Source organism: Phyllobates terribilis, unplaced genomic scaffold (assembly GCF_046119375.1).
Source record: "Phyllobates terribilis strain yellow unplaced genomic scaffold, ASM4611937v1 Scaffold_9__5_contigs__length_417890890, whole genome shotgun sequence".
In the NCBI taxonomy this organism is placed as follows: domain Eukaryota; kingdom Metazoa; phylum Chordata; class Amphibia; order Anura; family Dendrobatidae; genus Phyllobates; species Phyllobates terribilis.
The window spans coordinates 9,122,860-9,139,401 of record NW_027362769.1 but is presented as its reverse complement, the minus strand read 5'-3'; the positions used below and the strand labels follow the sequence as shown (position 1 = coordinate 9,139,401).

At 43.7% G+C, this 16,542-nt stretch overlaps 1 protein-coding gene across 18 annotated transcripts in view; it reads left to right on the top strand.

Moving 5' to 3' along the window:
* GULP1 (GULP PTB domain containing engulfment adaptor 1) overlaps nucleotides 1-16,542 on the top strand; it is a 1,414,565-nt gene that overhangs the window by 684,474 nt on the left and 713,549 nt on the right. For 2 of the 18 annotated variants that reach the window (XM_073646301.1, XM_073646302.1), the window contains one exon: nucleotides 1,546-1,772. The exons of the other annotated variants lie outside the window; for them this stretch is intronic. The gene's annotated coding sequence lies outside the window, so the exon portion shown is untranslated. The remainder of the gene's footprint in view (nucleotides 1-1,545; nucleotides 1,773-16,542) is intronic. 18 annotated transcript variants of the gene reach the window in all.

Sequence of the window (16,542 nt, the reverse complement as noted above, 5' to 3'; positions counted from 1 at the left end):
CCTGACTGATGCGGCGCTACCCATGACTGAATGTGAGAATTACAACCCTATGACTGAACGAGCAGGTATGATTATAAGTATATAAAATGCTATATAATTATTTTATTTGCACCAATTTTAATGAAAAAAGTGTGTTAGTGATGCACATTGCATCACTAACAACGCTATAGGGGCAGTTTACATAGTAGCTAAGACATGACGGGTTTCATTTATATAATAAACTATTACAGAATACCTATTTTAGTTTTTTATTCAATTTTGCCTCACTTAGATTTCTTTCCCTCCATTTTCAGTATATTTTAGGATAAAATAAATAGTTTCATTCAAAACTACAAGTCATCCTGCAAAAACAAACTCTGATATGGCTAAAGGTTGAAGATAAAAATAAAAGTGTTATGGCTCTTGGAAGAAAAGAAAAGGAAATTAAGTGATAAACTTCAGAAATGGCTGCACTTCCACAGGGTTAAGTTAAAGCATTCTATGAAGCTCACATAGAAGTTGGGTTGAACTCATGGACCCCACTAACTTAATCCTGTGGCAATTATGTTTTCAATGTTGAGTTGTTTTTTAATATTCTCAAAGAAAGTACTGTATGCTAAACTTTATGCAAAAAATGCTCCACACTAGAGAAAATAACATGAGTAATAACTATTAGTAAAAAACCGAATTGAATGGCACCTTACCAATGCAAGTTGACTTAGCGTAAGATGCATGTAAAGTACTGACATGATGTTAAAAAAAATCTTTCTGCAGCTGAAAAGTAAATGCGAAAACGAAGGCATAGACAAGATTTTAGTACAGGCATTAATCTCCACATAGTGTAATGGCCTTATTCTTACTTAGAGTTATAATTTATTGCTAACTCTAAAAAATGTTATCGTTGCAAAATAGTAGATGCTAAAAAATTTATGATAACACATTGAATTTATGAAGTGCTTTATTTTCTTTTTATTTATGCTAAAATAAAGGGTTCAAGTGCCACTTGTGCTAATATGATCCGGTGGCGGTGGCGGGGGGGGGGGTGTTGCAGGGCGTGACTGACATCCATTACCACAGGCTGAAATATAACTATCCTCCCAATCTTTATAAGCCATGGTAAATAACGATTGTGGAATCAAAGTGGTAGACCAATGTATAGTGGGTGTTCCCTCTGTCATCCCATCATCATGTCCATAATGCAATAATAGGGTGGTTGTAATAGGTTGCCATCATAATCGGGGGGTCTAACAGACTTCCAGGTCTGCCATGAATGTATTCCTGTTAGGTTTTGTAGAGTATTATAAAAGTGATAAAACAACTGTAAGCCCAAGTCCCATAGAAAGACTGAAAATACATTTCGAAAAAGTTATAGTGCTCAGAAAAATAAAAATGTCCAAAGTAAAAAAAAAAAAAGAAAAACATTTATTTTGGGGAAAAATATAAATAATTGCATTACTGTTTGTGATGCAACCATATCAACCCGCATAGCAAAACAAATGCATTATTATCAGGGCATGATCAATGCCAATAAGGAAAGAAATAATTGCTTCATGGCCTATTTTTCAGGAGTTCTGGGGGGCAGTAACATCACTGAAATGGATGGAAGAAAGAACAAATGGGAGCAGCATGTGGAAGATGCCTGGATGTATCTCTGACTAACCAGAATGAACACTAATTTCCATCAGATGATACCGACATTTGACAATGAGAAATACAACAAGATGGGACAAAGCAAGAACTTGACTTGAATGAAACTAAAGCAGTTGACGTGGCTAGTGAAGACTATGTGGATAGTAAAGATCTTACCACCATTGTTATATTAAAAATTGAAGAAACAAAACATAAATGGGATGGAAAAAGCCGCATTCACTGTAACTAGAGAAGAGCAGAGGGTCAGGAGAGTCACCATACCTGAACCCAATCGAGATGGTTTGGGGTGAGCTGGACCGCAAAGTGAAGACAAAAGTGCCAACAAGTGCTAAGCATCTCTGGGAACTCCTTCAAGATTGTTGGAAGACCATTTCCGGTGACTACCTGTTGAAGCTCATCAAGAGAATGCCAAGAGTGTGCAAAGCAGTCATCAAAGCAAAAGGTGGCTACTTTGAAGAACCTAGAATATAAGACATATTTTCAGTTGTTTCACACTTTTTTGTTAAGTATATAATTCCACATGTGTTAATTCATAGTTTTGATGCCTTCAGTGTGAATGTACAATTTTCAAAGTCATGAAAATACAGAAAAATCTTTAAATGAGAAGGTGTGTCCAAACTTTTGGTCTGTACTGTATATATGTGACAGAATTTTAGAGGTAGGCCTCTAAAATGTATACAGTAGGGCATCATACAGTTCACATCCTTGAAAAATTAGGAGCGAGGGTTGCATCATGACCCTGTAGATATGGAGGAGGATAACACTAAAAATTCGAAAACAAGAACTGTGTAGACTTGTTTGGGTACGAAGGGGTGCATGGGAATACACCAGAAAAAAAGGAACATTTTAGTTGACTTTATGTTCTGCTGCTGTCATCTGGTGGGGTTGTGAAGTCTGGGCCAATCCAGGCCTTGTTCATTTTGATAAGAGTCAGCTTGTCAGCATTTTCAGTTGACAAGCGGATGCTGCTATCAGTTATTATGCCCCACTGTAAACCCGCTCTGACAAAACGCTAGGGCAGGCCAGCACCTCCAAGGCGTAGAGGGACAGTTCAACCCATATGTCCAGCTTGGACATGTGCAGCAAACAGGAATCAGGAAGGACACTGGTACTTACCTCCTTGTCAGAGTACCACACAAATCACGGCCTGGGAACTGGGAAGGTCTAATGAAACTGTCCCAAACCTCTGATAGTGTTCCCCTGCCTCTGTTGCACCTGATGTGTGCTTCTCTCTCCTCTCTACTCCTTGGGAAATTTTTTAACCAATTCTTCAATTTTCTCCTTCTGGTATTGCACCATTTTATAGGTATAGCAAGATGTGGGAAACTTCCTTAAAACATAACCTTTAATTCATTGGTTAAAACACCACTAGATATGGTATGAAAACAAGACACGCAAACATATAAACCTCACTACGGGTACAAGAGTAAGTCAATATGGATGTTACTCTGCGGTGATATGCTGTAAATACAGCAGTAAACTCAAAAGCATCTCTGACAGCAAAACACAAAGGGTGAGTGTCATGCAAGGTGTGGGAAAGACTTAGTGCAACACAAAGAGAAGAGGGAAAGGAAGCCCAGACTTAACGGAAAGGGGGGAGTGGAGGCCTCTTGGCTGATAGAATATCACCCTGTCTCCCCTAACGTCCCTATATTGGCTCTTCACCAATCGCCGCACGCGTCACTCGCCCTGTATTTCCATGGCATTTGGCTAGGGAAGGGAGGAGATGAGCATTAGTCGATCCCCACTGACACTAAAGACAATAAGAGGGGACAAACAAAGGGGAATTGCTTAGCTTTAGACGACTCCAGACAACTGCGCACACATCTTCAACACCAAAGAGGAAGAAGTACTGCTCTTGCTCAAGCCTTCATAAGGAGTAATGAATATCGCCGGCACCTCCCTCTGGAACACAGCAGGAATTTTTACACCCAGGCCAGGGTATTAATTAGCCAGAGGAAGGTAGCCGCTCGGTCCTAGAGACATCCTCTAAGAAGATGTCTGCAATGCCAAATGTAGAGATCTCCTGCAACCCACTGCAGGGAGACTGCCTGTCACTTCTGACACACTCATGACAGTACCCCCCCCTCTACGAGTGGCCTCCGGACACTCAGGAGTGGGTTTCTAAGGATAAGAGGTGTGGAATGAATGAAACAACCTGGGAGCGTTCACCTCTGATGCTGAAACCCACATCCTCTCCTCTGGACCACAGCCTTTCCAGTGCACGAAGTATTATAGAGAACGACATTGAAGATGAGAATCTACAATCCTCGAAATCTGGAATTCCAGATTACCATCAACCATTACTGGGGGCGGTGGTAAAGGCGAGGGTTCAAGAGGTTCCACATACTTCTTGAGTAAGGACCTAGGGAACACGTTGTGGAGCTTATGGGCCTGAGGAAGTTCATGACGAAACGCTGCTCGGTTACTGACAGTGGTTATTTTATAGGGACCAATAACCTAGGTCCCAGCTTCCAATAAGGAACTTTCAATCTTATATTCCTGGTAGACAACCACACAGTCATTCACATTCAGGTCCGGACCAGGCAAGCGTTTTCTGTCAGCCATACATTTATACCTGTCTCCCCTGATCTTTAAATTACTCAGAATACCCTGCCATACCGAGGAGAGCAACAAAGCAAACTGTTCCTCCTCAGGAACTCCTGAATCTCCTCCCCCACTAAAGGTACCAAACTGTGGGTGATAACTGTACGCACCGAAGAACGGTGACCTGCCATTGGATTCTTGACGATGATTATTAATGGCAAATTCTCCCAGCCGTAAGTAGGATGCCTAATCCTCCTAATTTTCGGAGACGAAACACCTGAGGTAGGTCTCCAAATTCTGATTGTCACGCTCGGTCTGTCCATTCAATTGAGGGTGTAAGACAGAGGAAAAGGACAGCTCCACCCCCAGTCGAGAACAGAATTCATTCCAAAACTTGGAAAAAAACTGGGTCCCCCGATCTGACACCACATCGGAGGGAACCCCGTAAAGATTCACAATCTCATTTATGAACACCTGAGCAAGTGTCTTGGCAATTGGAAGCGCAGGCAATGCAACAAAGTGAACCATTTTACTGAACCTATCTACTACCACCAAAACCACCTTTTTGCCTGCATAAACCGGTAGGTCATTAATAACATCCATGGACAAATGTATTCATGGCCTACTTGGGATAGGTAGCGGAAGAAGAGTACCAGACGGACGGGTATGCGAAACCTTAGAAAGGGTGCAAATACTACAAGCAGCTACGTGTTCAATCACATCCCGATGCTACCCTGGCCACCAAAAACGACGAGAGAGGAGTTCCACGGTTGTCATACCACCTGGATGACCAGCAAGCACAGAGTTATGATGTTCCTTAATTACTTTGCGGCGCAGATTAGATGGTACAAATAACTTCGGTGAAGGGCCGAAGGCAGAGGCGTCCCCCTGAGCCTCCAACACCTCACCCTCCCGTTCAGGATACAGTGCCGAAATGACTACTCCTCTCTGTAATATCGGGGCAGGGTTCTCATGGTTACCACCACCAGGGAAGCTCTAGGACAAAGCATCAGCCTTGACATTTTTTACCCCTGGACGAAAAGTGACAGCAAAATTGAACCTAGTAAAAAACAGGGACCATCTGGCTTGCCTAGGGTTGAGACGTTTAGCTGACTGGAGATATGACAGGTTCTTATGGTCAGTAATAACAGTAATAGGATGGACAGCCCCCTCCAATCAATGTCACCATTCTTTGAACGCCAACTTGATTGCCAAAAGTTCCCTATTACCCACGTTATAATTTCTCTCAGCCGAAGACAATTTTTTAGAAAAGAAGGCGTATGGATGCCATTTGCCAGGGGACGGACCCAGAGACAACACAGCCCCAACCCCGACATCCGACGCATCAACCTCCACAATAAAGGGTTGGGAAACATAGGGTTGACTGAGTATAGGTGCAGTGGCAAAATGATTCTTTAAGGAAGAATAAACCTGGAGGGAGGCATCCGACCATTTGGAAAAATCAGACCCCTTCTTAGTCATGTCAGTAAGGGGTCTCACAATTAGACTAATTTTGGATGAATTTGCAGTAAAAATTAGTAAAGCCCAGAAAGCATTGTAGAGCCTTCAGTTTCCCGGGATGTTCCCAATCAAGGACTGCATGGCTCTTCTCTGGATCCATCCGAAAACCCGAAGATGACAACAAGTACCCCAAAAACTGCACCTCCTGAACAGCGAAAACACAATTTTCCAGTTTGGCATAAAGTTTGTTATCCCTTAATATCTGGAGCACATGCTTAACATGCCCCTTATGTGTCACAAAATCAGGTGAGTAAACTAAAATATCATCAAAATAGACCACCACAAACCTCCCCACCAAATAATGGAAAATATAATTTATGAAATGCTGGAATACCGCATGTGCATTGGTCAAACCAAAAGGCATAACCAGACTCTCGAAATGTCCTTCCGGGGTATTAAACGCTGTTTTCCATTCGTCCCCTTCTCTGATTCTAACCAGATTGTAGGCTCCCATTAAAGCCAACTTGGAGAATATCTTCGCTCCTACAACCTGGCTGAACAAACCAGGAATCAGAGGAAGAGGGTATGGATCATGTATGGTAATTTGATTTAATTCCCAGAAATCTAAACAGGGACATAGACCGCCATCTTTTTTCTTCACAAAGAAGAACCCTGCCCCCATGGGCGAAGATGAGGGTTTGATATGTTCCTTCTTCAGACTTTCCGCAATGAAATCCTTCATGGCTTGTCTCTCAGGGCCAGAAAAATTATACAGTCTGGACTTCGGTAGTTTAGCTCTGGGGTCAGGTTAATAGAACAGTCATAAGCACGATGAGGAGGCAAATCTTGACACCCCCTCTCAGAAAAAACATCCTCAAAACCAGACAGAAAAGCGGGTAATATTTCCATAGAGACAGTAGCAAGGGAAATATCTAACCAGTTCTCATGACAATAATCTCCCCATTCAATAATCTCCCCGGCTTGCCAATCCACCAACGGATTATGTTTAACAAGTCAAATAATACCCAAAACAATCGGTGTGGGAAGATTGTCCAGGACATAGCAAGGGATTATTTCACAATGAACTGACCCCACCCTCAGTTTTACTTTATGTACAATCTGAGTAAATGCTTTCTGTGCAAGTGGTGCCGAGTCGATGGCGAAGATGGAAATAGGTTTATCTAAAGTACAGCAAGCAAGACCATGAGTTTTCACAAACTCTGCATCAACCATGCTGACTCCGGCTTCACTGTCAACAAACACATAAACTTTCTCGGTTTTGCTCTCTAGCACCACCTCTGCTGTCAGGACAAAGCGGTAACTGCAGGTTGGCAACAAATGCACCCCTTGTTTATCCAACTCCAGACTACCAAGAGTTAATCGAGTCTCCTTTTGTTTAGGAATTAAAGGACAGGTCCCAAAAAAATGTCCCTTTTTCCCATGAAAAAACATACGCTTTTTTTCTTGCGAATCACCCAGGAGATGTATGATGCAGAGATACCCCCTACCTGCATGGGTTCCTCCACCTCCCCCAGTTCTGGATCACCTCCAGACCGCTCCCCCGACAGAGGTACACAACCCCGACAAGATTACCCCGGAGAAGATGGTCTCACCCATCTATCTCGAAGGCATCTATCAAGACGTATGGCCAATGACATGGCAGCCTCCAAGGACTGAGGGGTTTCATATACTGCCAAGGCATCTTTCAACCTTTCAGCAAGCACCTCACAAAAATGACTTCTAAGGGCTGTCATTCCATTTGGAATCTGTTGCACATTTATGGAATTCCGAACAATACGTCTCCACTGACCGATTCCCGTGCTGAAGGCGACGTAGCTTAGACTCAGCCAAGGCGACTCGGTCAGGGTCATCATAGATGAGGGCCAGAGCCCCGAAAAAACCCTCCACAGACTGGAGACAAACCGAGTCCTGCGGTAAAGAAAACGCCCATGACTGAGGATCTCCCTGCAGTAGAGAGATCACAATTCCAACCCGTTGCTCCTTATTTCCGGATGAGTAAGGACGAAGTTTAAAATACAGTTTGCAGGCCTCCTTGAATGCAAAAAAACTTATCTTACGTCCTGAAAATCTGTCTGGGAGGGCAACCTTGGGTTCATGCTGGACAGGCCTACCTGCAGAGACCCCCACATTGGCGACCTGTAGCCGCTAATGCTGCTGCTGAACCTCACAGCTGAGGTCATTCACCTCCAGAGACAGCCTGCGCAGCTGCTCCGTGAGCTCTGCAACTGATCCCATACCAAGGGAGAAAGGAAAAAAAAAAGGTCCACAACCAAAAACACACAGAGAACCACATAAAGGGGAAAAAAAACAAAGTGTCAGCTTTTTTTTTCCTTTTCAAAATATGCTTGGCCGGCGATAATATCACGCAAGGTGCAGGAAAGACTTACTGCAACATAAAGGGAAGAGGGAAAGGAAGCCCAGACTCTAGGGATAGGGGGGGAGTGGAAACCTCCTGGCTGATAAAATATCACCCTGCCTACCCTAACGTCCCTATATAGGCTCTTCACCAATCGCCGCACGCATTCCTCTCCCTGTCTTTCCCTGACATTTGGCTAAGGTTAGGGAAGGGAGGAGATGAGCACTAGTCGATCCCCACTGACACTAAAGACAACAAGGGGGGATATACAAAGGGGAATTGCTTAGCTTTAGACGACTCCAGACAACTGCGAACACGTCCTCAACACCAGAGAGGAATAAGTACTGCTCTTGCTCAAGCCTTCACAAGGAGTAATGAATATCGCCGGCACCTCCCTCTGGAACACAGCAGGTATTTATACACCCAGGCCAGGGTATTAATTAGCCAGTTAAAGGTAGCCGCTGGGTCCTAGAGACAGTCTCTAAGAAGATGCCTGCAATGCCAAACGTAGAGATCTCCTGCAACCCACTGCAGAGCGACTGTCTTTCATTTCTGACACACCCGTGACAGTGAGATAGATTTTAATTTCAACAGCCAAAATGTCCCACATAATAGGTAAGCCAGCTTTACCATCAGTCTGGATATATTATAAAAAGGAATTCTCTCACTCAAGGCTGGCAGTTTTTTCAGGCATCAGGTACCACACTTCTACTTGAGCCAACAGGATGAAAGCGAATCTGACTCGCCCCCTGGGCCGTGGGGCACTCGGAGCCGGGCAACAGGGCAATAATGGGGGTAGTAGTGGCAACCTGGTCCGTGGCTCAGGGTGGTCAGACCAAACGTTGTGGCAGTCTATTTTTAGGGTTTTAAATGTCCGACTACGCCACCCGTGGATTGCGGTCAGGGTTAACCGCCGCTGCAGTGCAGACCACTGGGGCAGATGTAGGTGTGCAGCACTAAGTAGTATAACTCCCCACGGGAGGAGTGTGGCCCCAAGGCAGTATATACAGTCATGGCCAAAAGTATTGAGAATGAGACAAATAGTAATTTTTCCAAAGTTTACTGCTTCATTTTTTGTAATGGCAATTCGCATATACTCCTGAATGTCAAAGAGTGATCAGCTTAACAGCAATTACTGTACTTGCAAAGTCAATATTTGCCCAGAAAATGAACTTTAACCCCCAAAACACATTTCAACATCATTGCAGTCCTGCCTTAAAAGGAGCAGCTAACATCGTTTTAGTGATTGATCCATTAACACAGGTGTGGGTGTTGATGAGGACAGGGCTGGCGATCAATCAGTCATGATTAAGTAAGAATGACATCACTGGACACTTTAAAAGGAGGCTGGTTCTTGGTATCATTGCTTCTCTTCAGTTAACCATGGTTATCTCTAAAGAAACACATGCAGCCATCATTGCACTGCACAAAAATGGCCTAACAGGGAAGAGGATCGCAGCTACAAAGATTGCACATCAGTCAACAATCTATCTCATCATCAAGAACTTCAAGGAGAGAGCTTCCATTGTTGTCAAAAAGGCTCCAGGGCGCCCAAGAAAGACCAGCAAGCGCCAGGACCGTATCTTAAAACTGTTTCAGCTGCGGGATCGGACTACCAGCAGTGCCGAGCTTGCTCAGGAATGGCAGCAGGCTGGTGTGAGTGCTTCTGCACGCACTGTGAGGCGGAGACTCTTTGAGCAAGGGCTGGTTTCAAGGAGGGCAGCAAAGAAGCCACTTCTCTCCAGAAAAAACATCAGGGACCGAATGATATTCTGCATAAGGTACAGGGAGTGGACTGCTGAGGACTGGGGCAAAGTCATTTTCTCTGATGAATCCCCTTTTCGATTGTTTGGGACATCTGCAAAAACAGCTTATTCGGTGAAGAAGAGGTGAGCGCTACCACCAGTCTTGTCTCATGCCAACTGTAAAGCATCCTGAAACCATTCATGTGTGGGGTTGCTTCTCAGCCAAGGGAATCGGCTCACTCATAGTCTTGCCTAAAAACACAGCCATGAATAAAGAATGGTACCAGAATGTCCTCCAAGAGCAACTTCTCCCAACCGTCCAAGAGCAGTTTGGCGCCCAACAATGCCTTTTCCAGCATGATGGAGCACCTTGCCATAAAGCAAAGGTGATAACTAAATGGCTCATGGAACAAAAACATAGAGATTTTGGGTCCATGGCCTGGAAACTCCCCAGATCTTAATCCCATTGAGAACTTGTGGTCAATCATCAAGAGACAGGTGGACAAACAAAAACCAACAAATTCTGGCAAAATGCAAGCATTGATTATGCAAGAATGGACTGCTATCAGTCAGGATTTGGTCCAAAAGTTGATTGAGAGCATGCCAGGGAGAATTACAGAGGTCTTGAAGAAGAAGGGGCAACACTGCAAATATTGACTTGCTGCATTAACTAATTTCTAACTGTCAATATAACCTATTGGTACTCATAATATGATTGCAATTATATTTCTGTATGTGATGTAAACATCAGACAAACACTAATGAAAACCAGAGGCCAGCAGATCATGTGAAAATATAATTTTGGTGTCATTCTCAAAACTTTTGGCCATGACTGTAGATGGATGATGGAGGGGATGATTCTGATTGCAATAGCCAGGAGACGGAGGCCTCTTAAACAGTTCAGGGTCTTTATTAGAACAGATGAGTTGACCCAAAAACAGTCCCGGCTAGGAGGGGGCCTGGATGTCTGAGAACAAGTGGGAAGCTGGCCCTGGTCAGGTTGAGGGTGAAGGCCTACCGTATTCTCTGCGCTCCTTCTGGCTATTTCCCTCCTGGTGGTGTAACAGCCCACGTTCCTGAGCTCGGCGTGTCTTCTCACCCGTATGGCTTGCAACTTGGGTTCCTTTCTATTCTTGGCCTGGTGCAGCTTTGCTGGTCCCTTCTGCTGTGGCGGAACCTCCGGGCTTCTTAGGCCAAGGGACATACAATCCCCTGTGGACTGGTTATTTGCTGTAGGACTTGGAATCCTAACAGCCTCGGACACCAAAGCACCGGTAGTTCAGTTTCTCTCTCTGCCAGGACAGGCTCCCCTCGCCTTCCGTCCCTGGCTCATGGCTCCTCTACTGCCACTCGTCCTCCTCAGCCTCAGCTGAACTGGCTCTCCCTTCTCTGGGACACCTCTCACTCCAGAGACAGGTCGTCTAAAACTCTCTAACCCTGCCCCCAGTTCCAGCTTTTATAGGGGCAGCTTGCTCCCCCTACTGGCCTGGGACAGGAGGTGCTGCATGCTAATGGTCCCTGACCACAGGACCTCCCCCTTGCTCTCAGACACAGCATTATTATACATTTGTGGCATCCAGGCCAGGGTGACACAAATCCATGTGCATATCTAGCATTCCACTCACAGACCATGTAAGGGGTCCCACTTTTTGTCAAAGAAATCTCTTCCCGACACATTTCTTCCTTCTTTGGGATTCATCAGGGAATAGAGTGATTTAATCATAGGGAAGTTTTCACCTTCGCCTCCTATGTCCAGCTAGATATGTTCATAGATTCACTTTCATCCTGATGGACCAAATAGAAGTGCCTGAAAAAACTATCACGAGTAATGTTATGGGGTACGTGCTGGTGTAAGGATTTTCGTGCAAAATAGTTAGTGGCTGGAGACCGAGTACCAAGAGACAGCTGCCACCATGAGATTGTGAAAAGCCTTAGTGTCCACAAGCCTAAAGGGCAACATTTCCAAGGCAAGCAGTTTGGAAATGTGATTGTTTAGTGTTTGAGCCTGTGGGTGACTTGGTATTTACACTTGCGTTCCAAGGCCTGGGGTAGAGACTGCTGAATGCTGCGCTGGGACAACACAGTGGATTTGGTTGCTGATACTGCTTGCAAATGTGCAGCGACAGGTGCAGGGCAAGTAGCATCTGCGCCTGCATCATGGACAGGGAATTGGCAAGCATGTAGCACTGAGGAAGAGGCAGTGATTTCACCCGCAGGCACTGATTGTGGACTCAGACGTTCGGCCCACTTAGTCGGGTGCTTGAATCACATGTTCCTTAGCATGCTCATGGTGGTCATGCTGAAAGTGGTCTGGCCTCTGATGAGCTTGGCATGGCACAGTTTGCAAATGACTATTTTCTTGTCTTTTGCATTTTCCATAAAAAAGCACCAGACTGGTGTACACAACCTTTGGCATAGTATCTGGGCATATCTGGGTGCTCTGTGGAACCGTTGACCATTTTCTCCCTTTGGCCACAACACTACCTCTTCCTGACTGTTGCGGTGCTGCGGATCCCTCCCCCTCTGCACTGCTGTGCTTGCTCTGCATGCCACCTTGCTAGGTTGGGTCAGTGACTTCATCATCAACCACCTCATCTTCCACTTCCTCACTCTGGTCCTCCTCCTGACTTGTTGACGTAACATAACTTGTTGGGAACTGTGTTTTATCATCATCCTCTTGAGACAGTAATTGCAGTTCCCCACCGTCGTCTTCTGACCATGTCTGCTCAGATATTTGGACATCACCGCACACAATCTCCTCATGTCCCTCTTTGAACTTGCATAGTAAGAGGCCAGAAGAAGCCATGAATGGAAAGATAAAGAGCTCGTTATAGTGTCCAAGTGTTGGATCACTTGTCTCCTGGGACTCGCCATGGTGGTAGGAAGGAGGATCAGATGAGGATTATGTGTACAAGACTCTTGCCTACTGAGATTGGATCATGTGGAAGACATGGTGGTGCTGTGAAACAAACTGAAAGTATGATCTGCAATCCAACCAACCACCTGTTTGCAGTATTCTAGCTTCAAGTGTTGTGGGTCTCATAGATGAGCATGTTTGTTGTTCTCCCACAGCAGGCACAGTTTCACCTTTCCCATGGCCTCTGCGTGCATCAGCAGCACATCCAGTTCCCAGTCCTTTACGGCCTTGCACATTTTTAATTAGGTATGCAGCTAACAGCAGTATTAATAGGGACTAGAGTAGAATATATGAAGCCCTGATAAAGATTTTCTTTTCTTTAGCAGCGCTTGTAATGCAATATCCCTTCTCCACCAGCTTTCCTCACACTCAATAGTACTGATCACAGAGGTATTGTATACAATAGATGGAGCTCTGATAAGGATTTTTTTGTTTCTTCAGCAACGCCTATAATGCACTATCCCTTTTCCACCAAGTTTCCCTACACTCAAAAGTACAGATCGCAGTGGTATTGAATACAATAGATTGAGCCCTGATAAGGACTGTTGGTTTTAGTTTTTTTCAGCAAGGCCTAAAATGATCACTTTCCCTTCTGTAGCGACTCTCCCTACTCTGTTTCCGGCTACAGTGTGGTGAGCATTGTGTCACCGGGTCTTATATAGACCCAATGACGTAATGCGGCCAGTCACTCACAGTAATGTCAGTAGCCAACATTGATACGGTATTACCGTGATTGGCAGGCATTCCCCGCATGATTAGTGGCTGAAAATCAGCAGTGAAACATGCAGGGCAGGGAATCGAGCATGGCACCCGAGTACCCAGATACTCGATCAAGTATTGAGCGTCTTGAGCACCAGGATGCTCGATCGAGTACCGAGCAGTGCCGCAAACGCTCGCCCATCACTAAATGGCACCACTTAGTTTACCATACAATGTACTGACAATTGTACAACTAGATGTTGGGTGGAATGACAAAAATTCAGCATTCACTTTGCGATAAAAATTTATTAAGTTAACTTTGCGTACCAGTACAATTATGGAACTGCCAAACTAATATAGTTGTTTTATTGCAGGGAGTGCTGTAATTTTTATTTATTTTTTTTTAATTTTGGAATAAATATGCCTTTCGCTGCTTCTTTTTTTTAAGGTTAAGTGACCAGGAAATAGCAGTTCTGGCATAATTTCGTTTTCAACAGCATTTACCATATGTGATAGATAACTTAATATTTGTTAACAGTTTTAGTTTGGACAATTCCCAGTATTTTTAATTTACAAATGGGAAAAGGGTCTTTAAACTTTTATATACTGTATACATTTTTTGTGGTGTTTTTAAAAACGAGTCCTCCTAAAGGATTGCATGATCACTTGTACAACAAACTGCAAGACTTCACTCTTGCAGTGTATTGTCTTGTTAGTGCTCTCGTTTGAAGTCTTCCCAGTACAAAAATGGCAGACATTGATGCCATGACAACCCTTCAGTACCCCATGACTATGCAGATGGAGTGACAAAGGGCCTCACCCATCTGTCTCACTACTTAAATAACTCGGTCACTAATAGCATTAAGCATCAAAGGGCTTTAAGCTACCTCCAATAATTGCAGGTGGGTCACAAATCCATAATACGGCCCAGCACCCGCTGTGTATGGAGAAAGCACTCAAAGTACATCAACATAACAGAAAAAAATGAAATTAAAAAATGTAAATGTGCAAGAAGAAGTAAACAAAAAGGACAACCTGATAAGGGTAACTGTGCTTTCAAAAAACTTTTCAGAATATGCTGTCATGACTGTACAGGAGAAATAACACTATTTCTGCCCATAAATATGACTTGCATTCTGCATTTCCACCAGTTTTCCCCTCTACAAACTCTACAGGTGCTTCTCACAAAATTAGAATATCATCAAAAAGTTAATTTAATTTAGTTCTTCAATACAAAAAGTGAAACTCTTATATTATATAGAGTCATTACAGAGTGATCTATTTCAAGTGTTTATTTCTCTTATTGTTGATGATTATGGCTTACAGCCAATGAAAACACAAAAATTATCTCAGTAAATTAGAATACTTTATAACACCAGTTTGAAAAATTATTTTAAAATCCGAAATGTTGGCGTAAGGAAATGTATGTTCAGTAAATGCACTCAATACTTGGTCGGGGTTCCTTTTGCATCAATTACTGCATCAATGAGGCATGGCATGGAGGTGATAAGACTGTGGCATTCCTGAGGTGTTATGGAAGCCCAGGTGGCTTTGATAGCAGCCTTCAGCTCATCTGCATTGTTGGGTCTGGTGTCTCTCATCTTCCTCTTGACAATACCCCATAGATTTTCTATGGGATTAAGGTCAGGCGAGTTTGCTGGCCAATCAAGCACAGTGATACTGTTGTTTTTAAACCAGGTATTGGTACTTTTGGCAGTGTGGACAGGTGCCAAGTCCTGCTGGAGAATGAAATTTCCATCTCCAAAAAGCTTGTCGGCAGAGGGAAGCATGAAGTGCTCTAAAATTTCCTGGTAGACGGCTGCGCTGACTTTGGTCTTGATAAAACACAGTGGACCTACACCAGCAGATGACATGGCTCCGAAAACCATGACTGATTATGGAAACTTCACACTAGACCTCAAGCAGCTTGGATTGTGTGCCTCTCCACTCTTCCTCCAGACTCTGGGACCTTGATTTCCAAATGAAATGCAAAATTTACTTTCATCTGAAAACAACACCTTAGACCACTGAGCAAGAGTACAAGTTTTTTTCTCCTTGGCCCAGGTAAGACTCTTCTGGTATTGTCTATTGGTCATGAGTGGCTTGACACAAGGAATACGACACTTGTAGCCCATGTCCTGGATATGTGTGGTGAGTGGTGGCTCTTAAAGCAATGACTCCAGCAGCTGTCCACTCCTTGTGAATCTCCCCCAAATTTTTGAATGGCCTTTTCTTAACAATCCTTTCAAGGCTGCGGTTATCCCGGTTGCTTTTCACCTTTTTCTGCCACACTTTTTCCTTCCACTCAACTTTCCATTAATATGCTTGGATACAGCACTCTGTGAACAGCCAGCTTCTTTGGCAATGACCTTTTATTGCTTACCCTCCTTGTGGAGTATGTCAATGACTGCCTCCTTGACATCTTTAAAGTCAGCAGTCTTCCCCATGATTGTGGAGCCTACTGAAACAGACTAAGGGACCTTTTTTAATTGCTTAGGAAGCCTTTGCACGTGTTTTTTGTCATTTATTCTAATTTACTGAGATAATGACTTTTGTGTTTTCACTGGCTGTAAGCGATAATCATCAACATTAACAGAAATAAACACTTGAAATAGATCACTCTGTTTGTAATTACTCTATATAATATATGAGTTTCACTATTTGTATTGAAGAACTGAAATAAATTAACTTTATGATGATATTCTAATTTTGTGAGAAGCACCTGTATATCTTAATATGAATTGACTTTGAGATGGTTTGATGAGGTTATCTTCTGTGGCTAGCTTCTGTGATCTCTTTGATTCACAGCACAGCACATAGAGAAGGATTGAAGATTAAATATCAGGGTCTATAAGTACAGCAAGTACCAGAGACAGTCTTAGGATGTGGTAGTTCCTGGTAGTGTAGTCTAGTTGAGAAGCAGTCAGAAGTGAGTGTAATTTGAATGCTTTTACTTGAGTTCAGAGTGAACAATGCATTAACGCACCACTTCAGCATTTTTTTTATTGTAACTCTGAAATAGTGCTTCTAATGTAAGTTCCCTACCCCTAGCTTTATACTTACCAGCCGCCATCTTCATCTGTTCTCGGTGCCGCTCTCGTCTGTCTACTGCAGGTTGTGACCTGCCAGATCGCTTCAGTGTTTGCTGGGTGATCTGGAAGTCACAA